Raw genomic sequence first — 27,484 nt, 5'->3', positions numbered from 1 at the left:
TGTAAGCTCTCATCTGTGAGGCGTGTGCGATGTTTGTTTTTAATAAAGTTAATGTTGGAGAACACCTGCTCACATACATATGTGGGTGCAAAGATCGACAGGACTCCAAGTGCATACTTTTTCATGTTCACATAAAAGTGGGGGATAGCGTTCCATGTTTCGAACACAAGCTTGTCTGGTTTGGGGAGGTTTTCAATATCACACCATTTGTGATTCTGAGCAAGAACAGCCTTCTGGCGTGAAACATCTTCAAGGTCCGCTGTTAACTTGGACACCCACATGTCTTTGTCGGTTGTCAGCCAGTTCCATCTCAAGATCAGGTGGACACGTAGAGAGAGAGAGAGAGAGAGAGAGAGAGAGAGAGAGAGAGAGAGAGAGAGAGAGAGAGAGAGAGAGAGAGAGAGAGAGAGAGAGAGAGAGAGAGAGAGAGAGAGAGCAAGCGAGTGAGAGAGCATAAAGCTTGTGTCGGCTTACAGTACAGAAGACTAAATCCCCACGCGTGATGGCAGGTTGAGCAGGCTTATGAAGGCAGCTCCCTCATTACAGGCAGGTGCGCTGATTGCCGGTGAATGATTGCAGCTGGCGGCTGCTGCAGGACGGAGACGAGGCAGCGCGTCCCTGGATGTGCGCGGCCGTGGGCGTGTCCCGAGGTTTGACTAGCAGAGCGCAAGGATGAGGGCGCATTCCAATGCGCCCTGGCCGTATTCCATTGCGCCCTGGCCGTGACAAGCTGAGCCGCATCAGTGATCAAAGAGCCGCATGCGGCTCCGGAGCCGCGGGTTGCCGACCCCTGGACTAGACGTATAAGATTCCATTGGATTTAGCGATTAGGAGTGACAGATTGTTTGGTAAACGTATAGCATGTTCTATATGTTATAGTTATTTGAATGACTCTTACCATAATATGTCACGTTAACATACCAGGCACGTTCTCCGTTGGTTATTTATGCGTCATATAACGTACACTTATTCAGCCTGTTGTTCACTATTCTTTATTTATTTTAAAGGCCTACTGAAACCCACTACTACCGACCACGCAGTCTGATAGTTTATATATCAATGATGAAATCTTAACATTGCAACACATGCCAATACGGCCGGGTTAACTTATAAAGTGCAATTTTAAATTTCCAGCTAAACTTCCGGTTGAAAACGCCTTTGGATGATGACGTATGCGCGTGACGTAGCCAGTGAAACAGGAGTATCGGTAGCTCTGTTTTCATTTCATAATTCCACAGTATTCTGGACATCAGTGTTGGTGAATCTTTTGCAATTTGTTTAATGAACAATGGAGATTGCAAAGAAGAAAGTTGTAGGTGGGATCGGTGTATTAGCGGCTGGCTGTAGCAACACAACAAGAAGGACTAACTTGGATAGCAGACGCGCCAGCCGATGCTAGCCGCCTTCGCATCTGTGTTGGGGTGAAGTCCTTCGTCGCGCCGTCGATCGCTGGAACGCAGGTGAGCACGGGTGTTGATGAGCAGATGAGGGCTGGCTAGCATAAGTGGAGCGCTAATGTTTTTATCATAGCTCTGTGAGGTCCGGTTGCTAAGTTGCTAAGTTAGCCTTAGCGTTGTTAGCAACAGCATTGTTAAGCTTTGCCAGGCTGAGAATTATTAACCGTGTAGTTACATGTACATGGTTTAATAGTATTGTTGATCTTCTGTCTATCCTTCCAGTCAGGGATTTATTTATTTTGTTTCTATCTGCATTTGAGACAGATGCTATCACGTTAGCTCAGTAGCTAAAGAGCTTCGTCGATGTATTGTTGTGGAGATAAAAGTCACTGTGAATGTCCATTTCGCGTTCTCGACGCTCATTTTCAAGAGGATATAGTATCCGAGGTGGTTTAAAATACAAACCCGTGATCCACAATAGAAAAAGGAGAGAGTGTGGAATCCAATGAGCCAGCCTGTACCTAAGTTACGGTCAGAGCGAAAAAAGATATCTATTTCACTGCATTCTAGTCCGTCACTCTAACGTTCCTCACCCACAAATCTTTCATCCTCGCTCAAATTAATGGGGTAATCGTCGCTTTCTCGGTCCGAATAGCTCTAGCTGCGTTGAAAACAATAGGAAAATATGAGGAAGTGAACAACTGACAACGTCACGCTACTTCCGGTAGGGGCAAGGCTTTTTTTTTTTTTTATCAGAGACCAAAAGTTGCGAACTTTATCGTCGATTTTCTCTACTAAATCCTTTCAGCAAAAATATGGCAATATCGCGAAATTATCAAGTATGACACATAGAATGGATCTGCTATTCCCGTTTAAATCAGTAGGTCTTTAAATTGCCTTTCAAATGTCTATTCTTGGTGTTGTGTTTTATCAAATAAATTTCCCCCAAAAATGCGACTTATACTCCAGTTCGACTTATATGTTTTTTTTCTTCTTTATTATGCATTTTCGGCCGGTGCGACTTATACTCCGGTGCAACTTATACTCCGAAAAATACGGTATATACATATATTGTATTGGTTTTGAAAATGAAAAATATAAAAAATGCCCCTGCACGCTATTATTTGGAAAAACGTAGGACATCCCTTTAGTGGTGTATACTGACTGGTCACTACGTGTCAGTAAAGTCACATGGATGCGCTCAAGCATGTGTATATATTCCATCCATCCATCCATCCATCCATCTTCTACCGCTTGTCCTTTTCGGGGTCGCAAGGGGTGCTGGATATTCCAAGATAATAACATATATTTGTAAAAGGAATTATTTTAAAAAAAAAAGGTGAACAAAGATCTGATTTGCAACTTCTTCCACTTAAAAAAAAGTTTGTGAGAATCTTGCTCTGGCGCAGCACCAAGAGGACCTAGAACTTGACTAAATAGCGAAAGTAACAACATTTCCGTATGTGAAACTGTGGAGGGATCATTACCCTTGCAAACTAAAGAGCAGTGAAAGTAGGCACTTAAAAGGGGAACTGCAGTTTTTTTAGAATGTTGTTTATCATTCACAATTCATATGTAGGACAAGAACACGTCCTTTTTTTTTTTTTTTGCATTCTTACTCGTAAATAAACGTTAGCAAAAGTCAGCTAACAATGGAACGCATGGGAGGTCCTCTATTCCGCCTACAAAGCTCTCTAAAAACATGCAAAAGCCTCCATTATTGTTTTATATAAATGCTATAAGTAAAAAATGTATGTAGTAACTTTCATAATAAAATGTAATATTTACATATTTTGCTAATTTAAGCAGAATGGCGGTATTAATTTTACAGACGCATCACATTTGCTTATCCCTTCAACGACAAACACTAAGAATTGTGTAGCAGTATTGCTGAGTGCTGAACAAGAAATACATACTACGGACATAATAAAACAATCACTTTCTGTACAATGTCTGATCTCACTGGGATGCTGACTGATGAGATGTTTATATCTTCCCATTTAGATGAAGAATTAATCATAATCCTCACGAAGGGTTAAAAGTGCCACAAACGAGCGACTTTTCATGTCTTTCTCACCATCTCTGGGTCAAAGTTGAATGTCAAAGTTGACCAACCACTCGGTTTACGGCCACATCCTTCTACTATCCAGGTGAGAGGCATAATTTATCATATAGAATTAACTTCTACTAACTCAGACGTGCTGCAGGGTTTAGTATGTCAATATAGCAGCATAAGATAGTTAGCTCTCTGTGATCGCAGCGCTGAATATGACCTGAATATTAATCAAGTATTAGCGATATGATTACATGAATCATATCGCTAATACTTGATTAATATTCAGATCATGAGATGTAAATAGAGTATTGTTGGTGGGGTTTTTTTGGGGGGAGGGCTTTATGGGAGGAATAGTGTACTCCAATTACTGCATTGTTAGTCACCTTGTATTTGCTGTATATTACAAAGGGATTGTGAATCAGCAAATTTCCCCCCAAAAAGTGCAGTTCCCCTTTAACTTGCCCTCCTTCCACTGAGGGGACTGGGGGGGTTCAATATCAGACTTCTCCAAATAGAGTCTTTGACTATTTGAAGACAGCCCTAGTATGCGATATATGACATTTATTAAAGGCGAACTGCACTTTTTGGAGAATTTTGGTTATTGTCATAATTATTATAAAAGACATGGCGACAAATGTATTTTAAAAAGAAAAAAATTTTTTTTTTCATAACTTCCTAACTTGTAAATAAAAGTCTGCTTACAGCAGAGCCAATGGGAGGTACTCTAAATTTGCCAATAAAACCCAATAAAAGACGTCCCAAAAAAGCCAACAAAGCTCTATTTACATTTTGTGACTTGAATATTAACCAAGTATTAGTGATATTGTTATCATAAGCGCTAACGCAGACAAACTATTCATAGCGGCGCCCTGGTCGCGAGCTTGTGAATAAGTGACTGATGAGCTGCTTCCTCGTTTTCTTGCTAGTCAAACTTTATTATAAATCAAAAATTAGGACTGGGCGGTAATATAGTTAATACCGGTATATTTTAGAAAGCGGTATGTATTTGAGATCATACTGCCAAACCGGTATTTTTGATGTGCCTTTGTTACGGCCGTTTGCTCTTTTCTGCGCTTGAAAGGCGAAGCACAGGGCATCCTCTTTGGCTCACCCCCGCCCCTTGCGTGTTTACGGCGGCTTGTCTGATGATAACGTGCATCAAAGTTAAAAAAAAAAAAAATGTCAACTTGTCAATGTCAATGTCAAATGCCAACTTCTCGACTCCCGTGTTATGCAATGCTTTGGAAAGCGACTTCATTTGGCGATTGGTGAGTTACTACAGCTTTATTTACACTTACACAAAATTGCTTTAGAACCTATAGCTCTCATTGTAGCGACTCTCACTAATCTCCTCTGCTAATGTTGTTCACTACTGTTAGCGGCTTAGCACAGAAGCTAACGATAGCTACTCTCTGCTGCTCGCTCGGTGTGTCAAATGTCTAACTACAACTCTTTTTAAAAGTGCCTCTTCCCATATCAATGGGAGACAGGTCTGGACTACAGGCAGGCCAGTCTAGTACCCTCTTTTACTATGAAGCCACGTTGATGTAACACGTGGCTTGGCATTGTCTTGCTGAAATAAGCAGGGGCGTCCATGGTAACGTTGCTTGGATGGCAACATATGTTGCTCCAAAACCTGTATGTACCTTTCAGCATTAATGGCACCTTCACAGATGTGTAAATACCCATGTCTTGGGCACTAATACACCCCCATACCATCACAGATGCTGGCTGTTCAACTTTGCGCCTATAACAATCCGGATGGTTCTTTTCCTCTTTGGTCCGCAGGACACGAGGTCCACAGTTTCCAAAAACAATTTGAAATGTAGACTCGTCAGACCACAGAACACTTTTCCACTTTGTATCAGTCCATCTTAGATGAGCTCAGGCCCAGCGAAGCCGACGGCGTTTCTCGGTGTTGTTGATAAACGGTTTTCGCCTTGTATAGGACAGTTTTAACTTGCACTTACAGATGTAGCGACCAACTGTAGTTCCTGACAGTGGGTTTCTGAAGTGTTCCTGAGCCCATGTGGTGATATCCTTCACCCACTGATGTCGCTTGTTGATGCAGTACAGCCTGAGGGATCGAAGGTCACGGGTTTAGCTGCTTACGTGCAGTGATTTCTCCAGATTCTCTGAACCCTTTGATGATATTACGGACCGTAGATGGTGAAATCCCTAAATTCCTTGCAATAGCTGGTTGAGAAAGGTTTTTCTTAAACTGTTCAACAATTTGCTCACGCATTTGTTGACAAAGTGGTGACCCTCGCCCCATCCTTGTTTGTGAATGACTGAGCATTTCATGGAATCTACTTTTATACCCAATCATGGCACCCACCTGTTCCCAATTTGCCTGTTCACCTGTGGGATGATCCAACTAAGTGTTTGATTAGCATTCCTCAACTTTATCAGTATTTATTGCTACCTTTCCCAACTTCTTTGTCATGTCTTGCTGGCATCAAATTCTAAAGTTAATGATTATTTGCACAAAAAAAAAAGTTTATCAGTTTGAACATCAAATATGTTGTCTTTGTAGCATATTCAACTGAATATGGGTTGGAAAATGATTTGCAAATCATTGTATTCCGTTTATATATACATCTAACACAATTTCCCAACTCATATGGAAAAGGGGTTTGTAAATAGGAATATATGAACATCTATCAGTCGGCATCCTAATGACAGCAGACCTTGTACAGTAAGTGATGTTTTATTATGTTTGTTGGCTCTAATGAAGTCTGCAGTGAGCAGTAATCAGTGATTCTAAAAAAGTGAATGTTACTATAATGTGCCAACTAACAGCATGTATATAAAACCTTATTGGAGGTGTCTGAATGTTTTTTTAAGGGCGACTCCTATAGGCTCAATTGTAAGCGGACTTTTGAAAGCATTTATTTACTATTTAGAATGCATTTAAACAATTTCAAAAAAACAACATGTTTTTCACAAGGATTGTGAACAATAGGCAAAATTCCACAAAAAAGTGCAGTTCCCCTTTAAGTGCTGAGTTACAGTGTATATGTCAAAAGTGGATAAAGTGCACAATAGTGCTTCTTGGAGACAGGCGTGGACAAACAATGCATTAGCATTAAGGCTAAAGACACACACTAAAGCACTATCAACATGTCTAAATTCCAGCATCAAGAAGACATTTTGGACAATACAATCCTGTGTGACTTCTTAGACTTGCTTAACATTGCTGAAAAATACTGTAATATGAAACCTTTAAGTCCATGTGAAATAATATTTTGTTGTGAGCCAAAAGGTGCTTCAGTCGTATAGGGTGTGCATATTCATGCGCACTGGCGGTGCTAGACAATTGCCCAGGGCAGCAGTTTTTAGGGGGTGCATTTAAAAAAAAAAGTTTTAAAGCGTTTACTATAACCATCACAAATGTCACCTCACACATTTGTAGGTTTTAAACATTTGTAGATAGAGTGTGGCGCCATTTTAGAGGTCTGTGTGCTCACATCTTCCTATCTTCTCCTATACACAATACACAACTAAACAAATGATTGACAAAATGTTCCGCTGCTTGATGATTCCTTGTCAACTGTTTCCCTTTTTCCATCCAGTAAGGACTGTGGTTTTAGTCTATGAGGTTGACTTACCTCGCTTTGTCCATGTTTCACTCAAGTCCTTCCTGACTATGTGCAGGAGTTCACTATATGCTTTGTTCTTTTGCAGATGTTCGCATGAATGTGGAGTGGAGAGGAGCGTAAATGCTGACTTGTATGTCTCTTGAGTTTTTACAGAAGTGCCGGGCTAAGCAGAGTGGGGGATGCTGGCGTGTGGTCAAGAGGTAACAATCTCTCTCGCCGGGCGCCTCCATCCCTTCGATGCCTCAACAGCTGGAAGATATTCTGCGGCAAACAAACGGGTAGAAGGATTTAAAAAGTCTTTATTGTCGCCATGCTCAGGTGTAGTAACAACATGTACCGGTAGCTTGGTTGATAAAAATAACATTGTAAATAGTGAAGTGAATTAATTAACTCATATTATGTTTTGCATATGGTGAATGTTTATATTAATCTGAGAGAAGGCAAACCACCAGTTTAAATGGTAAGTATTTCAGTTTGGGCACATAATAACATAGGGTCCTTTAGTATTGACATTTGTGTGTGGATTGGATTAGTTCTCGCGGAAGAAAAGGCAATAAAATTGGACCTTGATATGCAAAGGTGATGGCCCTATCCGTGAGAAGAGACTACATGTTGGGCTTAATGCCAGCATTTAAGATACGACCTGCATCTGTTGTCTTTCCAGACACTTACACACGAACATCTCCTTTTATGGTCAGGGTGTGCTGTCCTGACTTAGCACACACCCACAGACAGGAAGGAGGAATATAAAACTGATGGTTTGGCTACTCCAAGTTAGGAGTGCCTAATTTTTTGACCTGACCTCCTCCAGGAACTGCAGTCCTGTATAATGACCCTCGCTTGTAATAAAGGAACTTTTGGTTCAGTAAAGCGTCTCCGATGTCTCTTTTGATCCAGCCACACTGCCGTGTCACTCTTCCGTCCAGACGAGGATGACAAGACCAGAAATACACATTAATAGCACCCGACAATTAGTGCCTCTAGAATTTGTTGTGGTCTAAACAGGGTTGAAATGACAGCAGCTTTTTTGGAAAGTTGCGCAAAAGTTGCACAAAAGTTGCCATATTTTGCGGTTTATTTTGTTTTAATAATATTGAATTAACTTCTGATTTTATGAATTTGTTATCAATGTTTGCAACTTGCTCACTGTAACATTTTCAAAAAAAAACATATAACAAGAACACCACCGGCTAGCTTATGTTACCATTAGTGGTTCAACAGAACACACTTGTTTGACAATTGTCTATATTTTTCACAATCACAAAGTTTACGTAATACATTTTTTTACCGGCCTGAATAAAATAATTGGTGTTTACGCCGGTCACTCACTCGGTCTCGTCAACATGTGCACACATAGAAAAGCAGTCCAGGCAAGGAACAATTTGTAGTAATGTTGTTGTCATGATATATATTCATTCAATGACAGCTAACGCTAGCTATCCAAATTTATATTATTAGCCAACAACACCTAAAGCTAAAGCGCAAGCATATGTTACGTACGTACGTCATTACGTCAATACGTACGAAAAGCTGTAAGAGGGTGGAATATACTGTGTCAAATACATTGGAAAGTTAGCACCCTCTAGGCATCTGTGTAAATGTTGCAAACAGCCCTTTTAAGTCAGTGTTTCTTAACCATAGGGTTAGGCCGCCAAAAAATATATGTTTCTAAGCTGTGGTTTGTATGCGCCACAGCGGTGCTCAGTTGTGATACACTTTTCCACCACTTGTGGCAGTAATGACAATATCAAACAAACAAAATAAGTCTGGAGTTAAAGTCATAGAAAAGTTTTTTAAGCGCAAAAATTATGACCAAAGTGGTGAAGCTGTATTTTAATTTGCACAGTTCAGTTAAGAAAGATATACATTATCATTTATTATTCATTTATTCAGAATTTATTTATTTTAGCACTGCATAATTGAATGTAAATCTATTTTTGTTCATCAGCTTTTATGAGTCCCTTCTTATGCAGTATATTTGATTGTGTTTATGTTTGTAATCAGTCTGACCTAAGACTTGATTAACAAATGCTTTCATATTATTTGACAAGATATAATCAGATATAATTATTATTAAGATAACTAATTTAGTGTTAATATTTGAGTGGGCCCCAGGCCTCTCTGTAGTTAAAAAGTTGGGCCCGAGGTAAAAAAAAAAAGTTAAGAACTCCTGTCTATAGAGTTCCTTGTAACCTTAACCATAAAAAAACACAGTATTTCAACAGAAATCGGAATACCAATACTGTATTGACATTTTATGCCACACAGATTTAAAAGTAGACACTGGATGGCAGTAAAAGCAGCACATTGGTAAATGACTGTACTGTTTTAATTCATCATAACTAATAATAGTAATAATTGATTATACTGTAATTTCAGAAAGAAACCCCACCATTTTTGTTGGTAAATGAGAGATGATGAGAGATTATCATCACACGTCAACATCTAACATGAAAATGTTGCCTCTTTGCTTGGTCATCATTGCAAATGAGAATCTTTTCCCAAATGCCTTACCCTGAATAAATATATTAATACAGGTAAACAAAGACGTAAATATTTTTATACTACATCACCCAGAATGTAGACTGGAACAGGAAGTAGGTCTGAGCTACGTGAGAGGACGGCAATTACGTTGGCTAAGCAGTAAAACGTTAATACATTGTTTCACATTATTGTTCCTGTTTCATCTGCACAAACAACTATCATACATTTTGATTAGAAGGTTGACGTTTGTGTTCGAGCGCTAAGCAGAGATCAATTAAATTGGGGGAAATGGCATTGTTTTCCATAGACTCATGTACAGTATTTGTGGGGGCCTGCCGCAATTAAATTTGAACCGCCACAAAACGATTTTGCTCCAATTTTTAAAATTTTGTTTTACTTTGGTGTGTTCGCTCTCTCACAAACATAAATAGGACTGTGTCCTTCTCGTGCCGTAAAGGGCATTGTAACCTACAAAAATGCAGAGCTTTACCTTGCCGCACATGCCATCGTTGGAGCAGTTCCTGTTGTCTTGGTCTGTGGCCTCCTCCTCCACCTGTGGACAACTATAACTTTTATTCGAGCAGGTTATTTTTTAACTACAGTATGATGACTCCCTTTTTAATTAGCTCACCGTGGATCCTTTCCCTTGTCCATAGACAAAAAAAGATACTGTTTGTAGAACCTCTATTTCAGTCACTGTTCCAAGTGAGACAATCTGATACCAGGGAATTAAGGATATCTCGGTTTAGGCCTCGGAGCCGATCCGATTTCCAGTCCCGATCCGATTATTTGAAAGTAGATTATAAAACATAAAATATTTTTAGAAAGCTTACTGCAGTGATTCTGAAACTGTAGTGGTACGTGGGCTCCACCTAGCGGTACGCCAAATTATCACTTAATTGAACGTTCAAACACAGTTTTACTTTTCAAACTGTGTGTAATGTTACATGGCCAAACTATGAAATACTGTATACTTGTTAGATAAAACCTCTGCCTTGTTTTTAATTAATATTTTAGGCCTACTACGCTACTGTATTTTAATGTTGATCATTATGTGGTACCTGGAGAGCCAAGTGTTTTCTGAGGTGGTACTTAGTGAAAAAAAGTGAAAAAAGTTTGAGAAACACCGGCTGGCATACTGTATTTAATTTAGAATTTGCTTGTATTGTGAATCAGATTGTGTATTAAATTTATGGTATTGAATGCTAAATACAATATATTTTTTAACAAAATCAAGTAGTGTGTGCACAATAACTAAAAAAAACAAAAGCTACGGTACTCTTGGCTTGGGATGGATATCGTTTACATTTGAACCGATAATGTATAATGAAAAGGTACCAATTTTCGGTACTTTTGTTTGTGTGTTTTTGATAATAAAATCTAATTTCTTTATTGCACCATTTAAAAATGAGCGGATTATGGTAACTGCTGTCCAGTTATCTTGTTTTATTATCATCATTTTATCATTTGCAAGTATGACAATACATTGCAATTACAGTTGCAACTCCAAGACGTTTGATGGCAGTGGTGGATAAATTGATGCTGTTTTTTTTGTTGCACCCTAAAAAGTGGTAATACTGTAAGTATTCTATTGATTACACACCAGTTGTTTAATTTTAACGTTCATCTTAGTTAAAGTTTCCATTAACACATTTGGAGGTGTTAAAATTGCCATATAAAATCGCTAATGCTAATCAGTAAAGTTTTAATGGCAACGTCAATTATTATTAGCATCAAGGTAGCGCATTTTTGGAAAAGATACGTTTTAGTTTACTTACGTTGGAGCGTTTTTTGAGTCAATTTCTTTGTTGGCGTTGGCATTTGCAAAATTACCTCGAGGTTTGCTCTGCTCGAGTGATCGCCAAATGCCACAGTGTAAAATACTGGCTGAGTTGAAAACCGGGCACGACTTCATGCACAACCCAAAACCGTAACATGGCACTGTTGGTTTTAAGTGAATTGATGCCCGTGTAGCCATCCCTACTATTGGCTTCCATTTAAATAAGTTGTATTTTGCCCTCAAAGCCTTCTTGTATCCAGAGACTTACTCTGATGTTTTGGTATTTTTTAACATGTAAAAATTGTAACATTTATCAGTCAGAAAAAGTGGAAAATCATCCCCTTTAAGACCACGGTGAACCAAGACTAGGGATGTCCCGATCCGATATTTGGATCGGATCAGCCACCGATATATTTGCCAAAAAATGCGTACCGGCAAGGCATGGGAAAATGCCGATCCAGATCCAGTTTAAAAAAAAAAATGGTCCGTGTTTTCCAACGCACCGATTTAAATAATACATTCCACTTTTCTGCTGCTCCCTAATTTCCGTTCCGCATTTTCCAGCACACCTTCAACACATACACAGGTCTGTGTCCTAACCGTTAAGACGGCCATGTGAATTAAAAGTTACCGGTAAAAATGTCAGCTGTCTCTGTGCGATATAGAAAATGACTATATCGTGATATTCGAGTATACGTTCTCACGCAGTTGCTTTTAGCTGCTGGCATTACACTACAGGCTCTCCTCGCTCTTTCCTGTGTCTCCTTCTCACAGACAGACAAGCGCACCTTCTACATACGTCACATACTGTCACGTCATACGTCACATACTGTACGTATACGCCCTCGCGGAGCAGAGAGGTAGCAGCATGGCTAAAGTTAGCTGTGATGCTAGCGCAGCCGTGTGAGCGGTAATAATGAAGGAAGAATTAATTAATTCCCCCAAAAAACAGCAGGGGGTCTATCGTCTGGCAGTGGTTTGGCTTCAAGTGGGAATATGTCGAACAGACAACCGTAATTTGTCAAGTGTGGGGCAAAAGCGTTGCTATAAAAAGTAGCATTACTGCTAATATGTAGCATCATTTGAAAAGTCCCCTGCTAGAAAATGAAGCGTGCTTGAAACTCTGCACGTCAACATCTCCATTGTGTATTATTCAAACTCACCTAATTCAGCTGGCTAGTTGTTATCAAGAGTACTAAAACCCTTTTCAACATGAATCTGACAACTAAGTAGGCTAAATAACTTTAAACTTTAATACATGCTCGGATAAGGCCGGTATCGGCCAGTATCTGTATCGGATCGGAAGTGCAAAAACAACATCGGTATCGGATCGGAAGTGCAAAAACCTGGATCGGGACATCCCTAACCAAGACTTTATAAGATAGCCGACATATTGACTGTCGACATAAGCAGAGCGCCACTGCATTGCCATATATTCGGGAATTGTTCTGTGTAAATGAGAGCCAGTACTGTGTGTCACAAGTGGACTGTTCTTACCTCCTTCTTCCACTTTAGCTCACAGAAAACTCTCTCGAAGCATTCATGCAAGTAGTTGAACTAAAAGGACAAATCAGAGGTCGGTTCTAGATGTAGGACAGAAAAAAAAAAGATCAAAACCTTAGAGCCGTCTACTCACATAAGGTGTAAATATCTTCACCCAGCGTGGTTTTTTCTCCCCGCGCGCATACTCAAAGCAAAAGGCCATGCCCTCTTCGTCCGTGTCCCATCTCTGCATCTCCCCCCACTCAAAGGCTATCGCCTGGTTCTGAAACACAATAAACTCATTAGAGTGTGTTCGTTTGTGTCTGACAAACGGACAGAAGGAACCGTGAAATTGACTGATCCATTCTATTGTAATGACATAGTAACCCATTGGATAACATTAATTACTGCTGCATAAAACTGCAATATGGTGGAACCTCGATTTATGTAGGTTCATACAACTCGGCAGCCATTTTGTGCCTGTCAGCACATCCATTGCTGTTAGCTACTGTGCTAGATGTGTGCTTAGCATTTTTGCCTTTTTTCCAATATGTTTCTAGCTGTGCTAGCTTAATATGAGTCAAAAGAAAACAATGCACAAGTGATGTGTGGTTTGAAAGATCCAGGAAGCATCACCAGCGTGTCGACATTGACCTCCCCTTCCCTTTTCTTCCGCTACACTTGAAGAAAATGAACCAACAAGTTAAAAGGGGATTTTATTTTTTATTTCTAATCATTGTACCGGCCTGGCTATCAAAGTTGAGGACTTTTGTCATTTCAAACTGTGAGTGCACCACAGGGCTAGTGACAATATTTGTGCATGGCGGCTACAAATGAGTGGATCCACCTCCCCCGCTTTCTATTGTGTTAAAAGTGTACAAACTGTTACCGAAATATGGACTTTTGTCGAGGCTTGAACCCATTTTTTCATATTTACATAGTTTTTTTTAATGGAGAAATTTGCTTCAATATTCAAACTTTTTTATTTTGAACCCTGTCCAAGAACCAATTGGGTTTGTAAATCGATACCAGTGCTACACTGTAAAAAAATTACCGTAAAAACTGCAGCAAGCAATTGCTAAATAGCAACAGTAAAACACCGTAAAATCAAAAATAGTTTATCACAGTAGTAAATGCAGTGGATTCCTGCAAACCAAGAAACAGTAGATAACCTAAATGACTATGGTTATAATATGTAGAAAACACATGACTTTACTGTGAAAATAATGAACAATTGTACAAACCACTTACAAATACTGTAATGTCACAAGCATACAAATACTCAAAAAATTGCGCTATTATTCTGTCTAAATAAAATATTTTGCCGATTGTACATTTCAATTTACTGCATACCTTAATTGTTTTAGGGTTTGTGTTCAAGCATTAGCCGAGTTAACTTTTGGCTAACAACATGTTTTCTTGTATTTTTGTGGCAAGTGGTTTTCGACATTGAGAGGGTATGTCTATGTGCTTCATTGTAAACTGCATGGAAAAGAACCACACTGTGAGTTTAAGTGTGTTGGAACTGGTTGCAAGCAGATACGGAACATTAATGGCTAATTTTTAACAGCTCACTTGAAGGAACTTGTTGCGGAAGGCCATGTTGTGAGTTGTCTAGTGAAAGGTTGTACCAATACTTTCAAGTTGAAATCCTCACGGACCGCTCACATGTCTCGGAAACACAGGCATTTTGCAGATACTAGATACAGTGGGTCATGTCTTTGGAGGTCGCAGGAAGCCGGGATACCCGGAGGGAACCCACGCAGTCACAGGGAGAACATGCAAACTCCACACAGAAAGACCCCGGGAACGAACCCAGGACCTTAGTATTCTGAGGCACATGCACTAACCCCTGTTCCACCGTGCTGCCCACAACTCCCAGTATTTAACCATAAATTGTGCAGATTTTTTTTTTTTTTTTTACAGTGTAACATTTCCTCAAACATAGTATTATTTAGCAGCTGAAGTCAAAATATTAGGAAGACCAATAGTTAAATAGATTTTTAGTGTCGCACACTACCTAAAGAAACAGCTGCCCTTACCTCAAGTGTCCCCTCCTCGTTGCAGGCATGCAGCTTGAAGTGCTGAATGCTGATGGCCGCAATGACGTGGCCCTTGCGTCTGGAGTCACAGGAGCAGTGAGGGAACAAGATTTGATTGTAGCCTTCGCAGCCCCTCAACAGATTCAGATACTAGAAGACACAAAAACATTTATTGGATTTTCCATTTTAAAACACACACTGATCTTAAACCAGCATTGAAATCACTGCATGCCATATGTCAAAAAGTCTTGGACAAAAAGGTTTAATTCCATACCACTATGGATTTGAAATATCTAAATGTAAATAAGTACTGAATTTCAGCTTTAAAGTGAATCTATTATGCAAAATTTACTGTTTAACGATGTGACTACAGTAATATGTGCCACTAGCTAGGGAAGGGTACTAAATCCGGTATTTTTTTTGGGCACCGACTGAATCCCGCCAGTCCTACCAGGCACTGATTCACGTAAAATCCAATAGTGACATGTTCCCGGAAGGTTTCATTTCAAATTTTCGGGACTCATGCAGATCCTAAGTACACAAAAACAGGTACCTGTAGGTACGGAAAGTTGGTTTTGCATAACAGGACCCCTTTAAATTAATCAGGCATTTAAAAAGTCATAAAATTGTAGGCCTGCTGATAGTTAAGTCGATTAAATGAACAATTAATTAAAATGAACTTAACTTTGCCGGTGTTCTGTCGAAATGAGCTGCTTCGTCGAAAAAAAGCTACCAATTGCATAATAGCGGAGTCTTGTCAAAATATGCTACCTTAACTTTCGAAACGTCAATTTAGACATTAAAAAAACGCTGCCACTGTAGAATGGCTAATATTTACATCATATAGTGGAAGCACATTCTGACAGGCATGTTAACCATCAAATAATGCTGGGTAAAACACGGCACACTGATAAAGCTTAACCTATTGGTACTATAACAATGTACAAGGTTAATATAGTTTGCTTCTTTTTTTCTCCCCTCAATTAGTCTGCTTTCTTTTGTAATAAAAGTTATCATTGCATGTATGTATTTTTGCATTTGAAAAAATTGTATGGTTGATAATAGAGGTAATTATTATTATTTATTACCAATAGTGTTATTTCTATTGGTATTTTTATTGCTCCATCTGTAGTGCAATTATGTTAATTTTCCGTTCTGTGTTATTAATATTTACTTCATTAACTGCTTCTTTGCTATAATTTTTGGTATTATATTTGTACATATCGTATTTGCTGATGTTCTTCTGTTGTTATTGTTGTTGTCTCTCTCTTATCCCCCATTTGTCCCCGCAATTTCCCTCCTCTGATTTCTTTTATTTCATAATTTCTTCATTATTAGCGTCAATTATTAGTTCCTCACACTGTAATTGTTTACATGCTTACTTGTCAGAAAACACTATGACAGAAATATACTTGAAAATATTTGCTTAGTTACACAAGCTTATTTTTAATGTTGCAATACAAAAAAGTATTATTACCAAAAACAAAAACAAAAATAATGACACACACAAAAGTAACAAAAATTTGTACCATTGAGATATCGATTTCCAAATGTTAGGAGTGAAAAAAAAAAGATTTTTGAAGGTATCGCGATTCTTTTTTGTAATGATTCTTATTCGATTAAAAAACTAAATCCAAAATGTATTTAAAAAAAAAATTGTGTTAAAAACTTCTCTTGTTGCTTTATTTGTATTTGACTTTATAACATGTTTGGGTGGAATTTCATTAAAACAAAACCAGATTTATTTTTCTTAAGAAATACTTTTATTACAGCTGTTTACCCATTTTATGGAGGAATATAGTTAATCATAGAACTGACACCCAATATTATTAAAGTATTGTTTTTTTTAAATAGAGAATTTTTTTTAATCGAGAATCAATTCTGAATCGAATTGTTAACCCCAAGAATCAAATCGAATCGTGTGGTGCCCAAAGATTTCAGCGCTACTAGGTGTACAGGGAATTGGTACCGTATCGGTTTAAATGTGAACGGTACCCATCTCTATCCCTAGCCAAACGTAATGGAACTCTTATTATATCCCTTACTTGTTTGTTCCACTTTTGACACAAGAGGCGCTCAAAAGCTGTCTTTTCAAGTTCCATGGAGCTGAATAGCAAAATGCACAGCATGTGTGTGATTCATGAATGGGCCAATAATGTTCATCATGCTGTTTATATTTTGACAAGACGACACCTAATTTGTCGACATTACCTCACCCACTGAGCTCAGAGTGTTAGAGTCATGGGCAGGTTGCAACCCAAATACACAGCGACTTATTGAATATGATAAATAAAATAAATCACCTGATGTGCATTCTGCAGCTCAGATCCTAAAACATCGAGTAGTGCAAAAAGTACTGAAACACAAACCGTGGTCATTGAAAAGTTTAGAATAGGTCAAATTAACTTGTTATACATTTGATCTTAATCCTGAAATTCCACCCGATAACTGAATATGCTTAACATTTTGTGAGTCGTGTATTAATGTGCATAAAAACAGCAAGACCTTCTGTACTTTTTGCCAAATACTCAAAATTACAGTGCAGTACTGCTTTGCCTGTCATAAATAGTACGAGCTTGTCATTCAAGGGACTGCAGGATGACATATTCCAAATCATAAATAAGGTGGAGCCGACATTAAAAGCTGCAGTAGTCGTTATTCACGTCTTTAGTGTTTACAATGGACATCTTCTGCTGCTCTGCCAGCTTCTGTAGCTGATAGGACTTCTGCTCCACTTTGACGGAACCTTTCGTCACTTCCTCCACAGCCTGCAAAATGATATAGGATCTATTTACAGATGGAGAGAAAAACAATCACAAACACACACACATGCAGACACACACCTGGTGGAAGAAGTAACAGACGGCAAGTTGGTTGTCATTGAGCAAGCTCTCCTCCTCCGTAGTGAAGAGCCACTTCCGCAGGGTGAGGCAGGTTCCTGGGATTGCCGAGGTATAGTTCTGCACGTACAGCTTGTGGGGGAACTCATTGGGGGCGAGTTTGCGTACTGAACCAACAGCAAAAAAACGGGTTAGCGTTGCAACGTTACCCGGTAATCTTGGTTCATATCGGATTGGCTCATTATCTGTACAGTAGGAGAACAAAATGTAAAACCTGAAACTGCTATGCTTTTGTGTAAGCATCTTTAATAGGATTTAAAATGAGAATGAACAAAATCATGAAATGGAAAGAAAAAGAAACTAGCGTAGAGAAAAATATATTCGGCCACTTAGTTATTAAGACAATCCGATGTAGCTTAATATACGCTAAGCAATACGAACATCACATTCATGCTTTATTTTTAAACATTGCACAGGGTACATAAAACAAGCTAATTTAGGCGGCCCCTGAACTCACTGTAGTTTGTTTACATGTACAACTTTCTCTGATGCTGCCACAGTAAGACGTGTTTTATACCACTTCTTCTTTGTCTCATTTTGTCCACCAAATTTTTATACTGTGCGTGAATGCACAAAGTTGAGCTTTGTTGCCGTTATTGACTTGTTGGAGTGCCAATCAGGCATATTTGGTCAGTGCATGACTGCAAGCTAATCGATGCTAACATGCTATTTAGGCTAGCTGTATGTACATATTGCATCATTATGCCTCATTTGTAGGTATTTGAGCTCATTTAATTTCCTTTACTAATGTCCTTTGGGTATTTAATTTATATTTGCATGTCTCATGACATATCTGTATGTAATATTGACTGCATTTCTAATAGTTGTTTGTGTGCCATTATAGACCACAGCAAACGTTACCCGGCTTGCAAAGATTGTAATGCATTCATTTGAAGAAAACAGCCTGCCGTTTCCATTAACTTGGAAACACACATCTATACTTTTGGCCATTCTAGGTCAGTCATTTCCAGGTGTTATCTCAACCTCTGAAAAGCCTCCGTTTTACTAAGGTTTTCCAATGTTGTAAAAATGTGTAGAATAAATATTACATTTCAAGATTTCTGTGAATGAAGATTTGAGTCAGCCTGCGACACATAGTAGGCTGTTATAGCTAATACAGACACATCATGTGTTGCCTTCATTATAACACTTATATAAGGCTATTAATTTTTTGCAGCTCAAGACAGATTTTCTTTTTGTATTTTTGGTCCAATATGGCTCTTTCAACATTTTGGGTTGCCGACCCTTGGGCTAGGTTCACACTGCAGGTTATAGGATGTCCAATATGAATATTTTTTCCCAATTCCGATCTTTTTATGTAATCGTTCATATTACAAGAAAAATGCGATGTCTATTGTGAACGTAATCTGACCCGCATGAAGTCACGACGTCATCCAATCCAATCTATTTTATTTATATAGCACATTTAAAAAAACAATAAAGGTTTCACAAAGTGCTGCACAGTAGTTAAAACACACATAAAAGCAGGATAAAAAATTAAGGACAGCCAAATGTAGGAAACATTTAACTGAAAAAACCCATAAAATACATACAAATAAAATAAAATAGATTAAGATCACACATGCAGCATTCTCATGCTGGTTTAGAAGCCAATGATTAAAAAAAATGTTTTTAAGACATGATTTAACACTTATTACAGAGGAAGACGTCCGAATAACCAGAAGGATATCCTTCCAAAATTTCAGAGTCAAAGCCGAAAATGCACATACCCTTTGGATATTAATCAGGTTTTTGGGACAACAAGGACAACAATTGTTCATCAGACCTCAGAAACCTTGTTGGGGAGTAGATTTTTAAATGGTCTGAAATATATTGTGGTCCTAATCCTTTAAGAGATTTAAAAACAATAGCATTTTAAATGAATTCTGAAATGAACTGGGAGCCAGTGAAACAATGCTAAAATGGGGGTATGGTGTTTATGGTTTTTTGTGCCAGTTAAAAGGCGAGCAGCAGCATTTTGGACAAACTGCAATCAAGCGAGTGAGGCCTGGGTCACTCCAACAAAGTTAGTTGCGATAGTCCAAATGTAATGAAACCAAACGTCATGACGTCACAGGTGCTGCTACGTTTACAGGATAGTTAGTTACGGAGTTTGCGAGTCATTTGCTTCGATGTCTGCTCCGAAGAGTGTGTGGGCTAGCAGTCAGAGACAGGAATGGTGGAACACAGACGTGAGTTCCTAAAGGATATTATTTTCGCCTGTTTTTGCTCATTTGTTAACTATTCTGCAACCGTCTATTTTGGGTGTGCAATATGAAGCGTAGCACTTTTTGATGAGGTATTGGTCGGAGACACATATCCGATTGATGTCCACATAAGAAAGAGGCCCGGGTCGAATTTGAAAAACTCAGAATTGTACTGTTCACATTGACATGAAAAAAATCAGATATAGGGCAATTATGGGAAAAAAAATCGGAATTGACCTGCAATGCGAACAAAGCCAAAGATAAAGATACTTTTTCACTTCCAATGCGATATCGAAAGTGGAGCCTTGAGTATTGGCCGATATTGATATTAATCCAATGCGATATCAGCATGAGTCAACATACTTTTATATTTTGTAGTATACAATATTAAAAAAAACTTGATCAAGTGAAATCGCCCAGATAAAAATGGTAAGTATAAAAAAAAAAAAACTAATAACAGACTCATGCTTTTTAAGTGAAGTGGTAATTTGTTATTGGTGACACATAAAGGTCACAATAATTGATTAAGTTAAACTCATCACTCAGTTAGTGGAGTGATGCGGACACGATTGTTACTGGACACTTTCTATAACGCATGTACTTTGGAGACTTTGTATGTATAAGTAATACGCAACCATAATTATTTCATATTTTTTCTTTATTTGCAAATAGTGTGTTTTAGGCTACAGCTGTTCAATTTAGGACAATTATATGGAAGTGTTATTGTAGCAAAACTATTTGCAAACGTGTATCTCAATTAGGGCTGCAACAACTAATCGGTTAAATCGATTAAAATCGATTACCAAAATAGTTGGCGATTAATTTAGTCATCGATTCGTTGGAACTATGCTATGCGCATGCCCGGAGGCTTTTTTTTTATTTTTTTTATTTTTTTGGTTATTTTATTTATTTATTTTTTTATAAACCTTTATTTATAAACTGCAATATTTACAAACAGCTGAGAAACAATAATCAAAATAAGTACAAAAACAGTACAAAACAGCGCCAGGGCGGCGGTTAGGCTACGTCTCATGAGGTGGCGTAAGCTAGCCAATGATGTGTCATGTGCAGCTCACGTGACGACGGAGTCTCCTTTGCTGGAAAAATTTGAAAAATGCCACAGGAAAACACTACCGATAGTTTAGCGGAGAAACATCTTGAGGTTATTGCTTCAATGGAGAAAAGTGTACGACCTAAGTCATCAAAAGTGTGGGAACACTTTACTTTAAAGACTTCAAAGAAGACCGTTTCCTGCAAAATGGCACGGAAGTACAACATAGCTTCTGGAGCACCTGAAGAAGAAACATGTTGGAGCCATGGATGAAGGGAATAACTCACAGTACGTAACTTTTTAAGTCCATAGTGGCAACAAGCATTCATGAGTTCAGCTTTTTTGTGAGTAACGTTAAAGTTATGCCTTTGTTGCAACGCGGGGCTGATAATGTGTCTCCGGCACATTTGACTCCGTTTTGAGAGAGAAAACGCACGGTTACCAATTTCAAAATAAACGTAACGGACAGAAATATCTCAGGTTGGTTTCATAATGGATCAATGTAGCCGGGCTGATAAAGCTATATAAATATATTTAGATTTGAGTGACGCTTTAGTATAACTCAGGGGTCGGCAACCTTTACCACTCAAAGAGCCATTTTGGCAAATTTCACAAATTAAAGAAAGTAATGGGAGCCACAAAAAAATTTCTAAAATTTAAAATGAAAAACACCGCATACAAAGCTTAAATGCTTTGTGCTATGTTAACCAGGGGTCTCCGACACACGCACCAGCACGCACTTTAATGTGGAAATTTGATGTTATACTTGCCAACCCTCTCATTTATCCCGGGAGACTCCCGAATATCAGAGCGTGATGACACTGCAATTGGCGCCCTCTACAGTCTGCCCTAGCAGTGTACCTGCTTGACCACATGTAGAATGCAGCTTCAGTTTGCTCACGTAAGTGACAGCAAGGCTACTACCTCAGCAGCCACACATCTTACACTGACGGTACCAATACCCAGAATCCCATGCAGCCCTAACTCTTCCGCTCAACCAACGCACGGAAGGGGGGGGGTGGGGGGGGGGTTGATGTGTGGGGGGATTTGGTGGTAGCGGGGGTGTATAATGTAGACCGGAAGAGTTAGGGCTGCATGGGATTCTGGGTAATGGTTGTGTTGTGTTTATGTTGTGTTACGGTGGGATGTTCTCCAGAAATGTATTTTTCATTCTTTTTTGGTGTGGGTTCACAGTGTGGCGCATATTTGTAACGTAACAATGTTAAAGTTGTTTGATACGGCTACCGTCAGTGTAAGCTGTGTGGCTGATGAGTAAGTATGCTTTGCTGTCCCCTGTGTGTGCAAGGAATAACAACATGCGGCTGGACTGACAGGCTGTATGTAAATGCTATAGAGGACAATTACTGCAGTGCAATTAGGGCACGCCCTTTATTTAGTAATTAGAGTGTAAATAGGATTATTTTTCCCTGGGAGTAATCTATGAGAGACACTGAGATCCATAAATCTCCTGGGAAGATCGGGGGGGTCGGCATGTATGTAGCTGAGCCGCATCAGAGTGGTCAAGGAGCCGCATGCGGCTCCGGAGCCGCGGGTTGCCGACCCCTGGTATAACTAAACCTTATGAAGGTGCTGGAATATTTCATGCTATTATTCAGAGGCAGCCTAAAATGAATCCTTTATTATTCACAACAGAAACGTGTACAATATCTGATTCAGTTCTGATGAGTTACATTTCTGTGTTATTATTGGTGTATGCTGCACCCCCAATGTCCATAACATGGTGCCAGTATGCTAGTTTTTTTCAATAAAATACTGGAAAGGATAGAAATGTAGTTCGTCTCTTTTATCCGATTATTAATCGATTAATCGAAGTAATAATCGACAGATTAATCGATTATCAAATTAATCGTTAGTTGCAGCCCTAATCTCAATATGTGCGCATGTAATCCAATTAGCGTGCGCATGTACTCATTTGTGTGTCTGTATATCATCTGATTCTGTGTATTCAGATCCGCGTACATGTGTTTTAAGTTGTCTGTCTGTCCCTAATCAGAAAAAACCCGCAATAGGCTGTCTACTTACATGTGACTTTTGCTACACTTCTGCCGTGTAAGATTTGAGCGTGCGCATCCAGATTTGTGAGCGTGTAATACAACTTATGCATGTAACACAATCTGCGTGTGCGTATCTAAGGTGTGCCTACATTTAACCAAATACGGAAGACACCACGCAATTTAAACCACTCAGAAACTACGTACAGCTGTCACGTGTAAAAGAGAGACGCCAAGACCCTCCTTACGTTGTTTCTGATTGGTTTAAATTGCGTAGTGTCTTCTGTGGTTGGTTAAATGTAGGCACAGTGGATTAATGGCTTGGTCTGAGATTGGGTATTTCGATCAATCAATCATAGTTATTCGAACCACGGCAAGCTGCAAGAACCAAAGTTTATCATTATGAAAAAAATTGGAGTAGTAAATGAGGAATATAAGCGTAAGGAATGTCAAGTGTGACATATAGCGTGTGAAATGGTTAAATTGCGTGTCTGTCACACTCAAAGCGTGAAGCTTGGCAGCTCTGAGCAAGTGTACGAGAGTGGTCTATTGTTGTTGACTTCAATGCAGAACAACATGATCAGTGGCTGCTAGGCGCCGACTAGTGGCGAGTATAAATAAAGGCAAGGGGGAGTTCCAGACAGACAACTCTTTTTACATGGTCAAATCGCTGCACAGACAGATCGAAATACCCAATCTAAGACCAAACCATCAATCCACTGTGGCTACATTTAACCAACCACAGACACGACACAATTTAAACCATTCAGAAACAACATTAGGTGGGATGGCGTCTCCCTTTCGCACACCTCAACTGTACGTGGTTTCTGATTGGTTTAAATTACGTGGTGTCTTCCGTGGTTGGTTAAATGTCGGTACACCTCAGATACGTACACGCATATTGTGCTACATGCACGCACGTCTGAATGCGCGCGCACAAGTTGTATTACATGCTCACACATCTGGATGCACGCACTCAAATCTTAGACGGCAGAAGTGTCGCAAAAGTCTCGTGTAAGTAGACAGCCTATCGAGGGTTCTTTCTGATTAGGCACAGACAGACAAGTGGATCTGAATAAACACACATATGATATACAGACACACAAATTGGTACACACACTCGCAAATTGGATTATATGCGCACAGATTGAGATACACGTTTGCAAATAATTTTGCTACAATAATACTTCCATACAAATATTACTTACATCTAGCTTGTGTGCTTAGCTGTTGCATAGCCGCTAGCTCCTAGTAGCCCATAGCCTACCATGTTTACCTTTTGTAAATTGCTTAATTAAAACACGTAGACGAAAACATCAACCTTGTGTGCTTGTTGGAGGACATTTAGTAATACATAAATTATTGGAGGACATTTAGATGTTAACCGGCTGTCCAGCTTTGCACAAATACAACGTGCTGCAGGTCTGCTTGTATCAAAGGTTTTAGGATGCAAGTTGATATCATCCATACTTGTTTTTCCCGCCGATATCGGACATTATAGTGAATGAAGTGTAGTTCCGGTTTGTAGTTCAGTTTCCCATCTCCACTGAACAATGGTGGCACACTGCTTTCATCTTACCTACTTGTCTTTGTTCGCTTACGCATTTCACGAGGAACGCCAAAGTTTTTGTACCGAAAGGTCTGATTACAAATGTACTGTTGCATTGTATCCATATAAAAGGGGCCCAATTAAGTTTGGACTCACAGAAGGTGTGGTTGATGACCTCAAACAGTGCAAAGTAGCTAGCCGTGATGCTATCCATCCCTAGTTTCATGAAGACAGCCTGAAAGATAGAAAGTACATTATACAGAATGACCCTGATAAGTAGTGTAATCAGGACTCTCTGTTGTTGTTGTTTTGGTACCTGGTAGACATGGTCTGTGGTGGAATTTTTGCGAACCCGCACAGTGAGTGTGGTCTGATCAGGCATTGCTATTCTCAACTCCACATCCCACACTCCATTATAGTTCTGGGGGGAAAGACTTGTTGAGGAAGCAGCTAAAGACACAAAGCGTCATCATTCCTTCGTACCTCATCCGACTCAGACAGGAATTCTTGCATGATGTCGCTTTCCCCAATAACCCTCACAGAGCACACTGCAGACCACAAGCACAAGAAATACAGTCAGTAAATACCAAGATGTAGATTTCTTTTTTAGGAGCCTTCTCACCTCTCTCAAGATATTCCTCAAGGCCTCTACGCCGTGCATCAAGCTGCTGCTCGGACAGAGTAAATGGCCATTTCCCAGGGAGCTTGGGGAACGTGAAGTTGGCAAACTCTTTCTTGAGGTTTTGGTGAAGAATCACAAACTCCCGGTAGCGTTTGGCGCACAGCTGCCTTCCCGCCATGTAGACATTATATACCTGGAGAAGAAAATATCCTGGGTATAAATATACACCGATTTCCTCCAATAGCGCAGTTTGTGTACTAAAACGCAGAGAGTACTCGGTATCAAGGAAAACAGGTTGAGGGGTTTGATTTCTGCAATTGCTTTTTATTACTATTATTGCCGTGGATTCTGGACTATAAGCCGCTACTTTTTTCCTATTCTTTGAACTCTGCGTCTTATAAAACGGTACAGCTAATGTATGGCTTTTTTCTTCTTCTGATGTCCATAATGCAGATAGTTTTCATGAAACACATGCAAACACTCTGAAATAGTGTGTTATTGTTTGTGTTATGGCACCATCTTTTGGACAGGTACTGTTAGGTGAATGCCTACAGTGTTTCCTGCTCTTTAAAGCTTTGAACCGCACCTACAAGTGCCATTCCATCTTCTAATCAACCATAGCGTTTCTACTCTTATGAATTCTTTATTCATCTCTCCAAGCAACATTTGTAATTTTTTACAGTATAACTAAAACAATTCATAGCGACTGAACAGTCCCTTGTGTGATGTCTGTAGAAGTGTTTTTATGCATATTTGTACGTGCTATCATAAGGTTATCAGGTGAGCGTCGTTAGCATCAGCTAATATGCGAACACGTTTTACGAGTGTCTGTGTTAGTATTATTAACTTACAAGGGCATTATTTTTGAATTGTTTCAGTTTCCCAAATTCCTTAGTAAATTCACCAAAAACATCACCGTGGAGTTATTGAGTCTGTTTAGCTGATTAGAGAGCTCACTTCTGCAGCTGGTGGATCCATGACAATGATTTTGTTTGATCAGCCCTTTTACTAACGTGGTACAGACACCTTTGGGAAACAATTAAGGTATGTGAATAAATAATTACAAAGTCTTTCTATGTAAATAACTCATTTCGCAACATATACTGTATATATCTGTGAATTATAGTCCAGTGTGGCTAATACAGTGTATATGTAAGAAAAAAAAAAAAATCTATAAATGTAATGGGTTCTGCTTATATGCGCTCTATAGTCCGGAAAATACGCTAGTTATTTTGTTTTATATTACTATTCAACATTATTACGCAGTAGAAAAAATATCATTGTTCGATGACTTCTTCGTTGATCACTATTACCTTCAAGTTAGCATCTTAATGCCTCCTCTGTTTTTGCTAATTTGCTAGCAACCTATGTGACACTTAAGAGTCTAAATTTCTGTTTTGTGTGGGTGACAGGATGAAAAGCTCGGACTCCAGTAGTCGTTGGGCGCCACCTGCTGACTTGCATGTGTAAAGCTCTAGACCTCAATATAAGAAAATCAGTTTTTTACAGATTAGGGGGAAAAGACCCTTTGTTCCTTCAGGAATGTTTCAATCAGTTTTTTGCTGCCAATTTCGATCGTCCATGAGCAAGATTGGCTGATACCAATCACCTGTGTTACCTCTGAATTGTAATCCCCATGATAATCAGAAAAAAGGGTAACCTTATCAACAAATTATTTAATAATATATTATAAAACATTTTTATAAAATCAAGATGGCGACGCTGTAGTTGTGACCTCCTCTAACGCCCTTTTGTGTTCTTCATGTTTCCCTCTTATTTTCATGTGTTTTATGCCTTTTGGTGCGGGCCCCTTCGGTAGTAAGCAACAACGGGTGGCACTTTTGTGACTTCTGCAGTGCTTTTTGTGAACTTTCGGATCTGCCTTTGGGGAGCCTTTGGCCATGGCCTTGTTTGCACCAGAGACCAGCTGCTGGCCACACCGGAGTCCGCGTGGAGAGAACGGAGGAAAAGATGGGGCAGCGGAGCTATCATTGAGCGTCGAGTTGACCGAGCTTCACAGAGCCCTGGCTGAATGAGCATCTATATGACACTTCGGTCTCCCTGGACGGGTTCTCACTCATCTGCGTGGACTGAAAATTGTCTGAGAGCTTGTGGGCAGCCTAGTATGGAGTCGGCTCTCTTGGTTGCTTTGTTGGGTCTGTTCCTGATACTGGTTGTGCTGCACCCACCACAGCAGGCGATGGTGTATATGGGTGTTGAAATGGTGTTTTTGTTTTGTTTTATTTTGTTTTGTTGTTCATCTATGCACGGTGCAATAATATACACGCAATATGCATTAT

General features: G+C 39.3%; 1 pseudogene; it reads right to left on the bottom strand.

The window, feature by feature from the left end:
• Positions 1-6,136: 6,136 nt before the first annotated feature.
• The window catches only part of LOC133636261 (sorting nexin-27-like), a 47,245-nt pseudogene continuing 25,897 nt past the window's right edge, over positions 6,137-27,484 (bottom strand).

The sequence above is a fragment of the Entelurus aequoreus genome, linkage group LG20 (genome assembly GCF_033978785.1).
Source record: "Entelurus aequoreus isolate RoL-2023_Sb linkage group LG20, RoL_Eaeq_v1.1, whole genome shotgun sequence".
Lineage (NCBI taxonomy): Eukaryota > Metazoa > Chordata > Actinopteri > Syngnathiformes > Syngnathidae > Entelurus > Entelurus aequoreus.
Note: the sequence above shows the minus strand (reverse complement) of the source record. Positions and strands in the feature narration are given on the sequence as shown.